This window comes from Mycetomoellerius zeteki, unplaced genomic scaffold (genome assembly GCF_001594055.1).
Source record: "Mycetomoellerius zeteki isolate Tzet28-1 unplaced genomic scaffold, Tzet1.0 scaffold70, whole genome shotgun sequence".
Lineage (NCBI taxonomy): Eukaryota > Metazoa > Arthropoda > Insecta > Hymenoptera > Formicidae > Mycetomoellerius > Mycetomoellerius zeteki.
The window spans coordinates 3130282-3130747 of NW_017257720.1; the positions used below are offsets into that span (position 1 = coordinate 3130282).

At 39.7% G+C, this 466-nt stretch overlaps 1 protein-coding gene across 1 annotated transcript in view; it reads right to left on the reverse strand.

The window, feature by feature from the left end:
- LOC108729088 (uncharacterized) overlaps positions 1–466 on the reverse strand; it is a 30481-nt gene that overhangs the window by 27416 nt on the left and 2599 nt on the right. The window lies entirely within an intron of this gene.

Consider the following 466-nt stretch of genomic DNA (forward strand, 5'->3'; position numbering starts at 1 on the left):
CAATAGAAGTCGTAGCGGTCGTAAGGCCTTAAGTCGTAGAAAATTGACCAATCACAGTTGATTATTCTTCTCATATTCGACTGTGATTGGTCAATTTTCTACGATTTAAGACCCTATGACTGCTACGACTTCTATTGCAGACCCCGCATAAGTCCGGATCTACAATAGGTGTTTTCAGACTTAAGCGGGGAGCACAGACTTTTGCATAACGCATAACATGTAATGCATAAGAAATTCAATCAATCAGAATTCTTTATTTCATGGAAAGGAAGGAAACGGAGAGCTTTGATTGGTACATTTTCTTATGCATTACGTGTTATGCGTTATGAAAGAGTCTGTGCTCCCCGCTTTAAGCTGTAAGAAACTACACAGTAGAGTCCATAAGGCCATAACATAAGCAGTAGCGAATCCAACATGTTGATTTCCTTACTGCTTACGTCTTACTGCCTTAAGTTTTTTGTGTGCC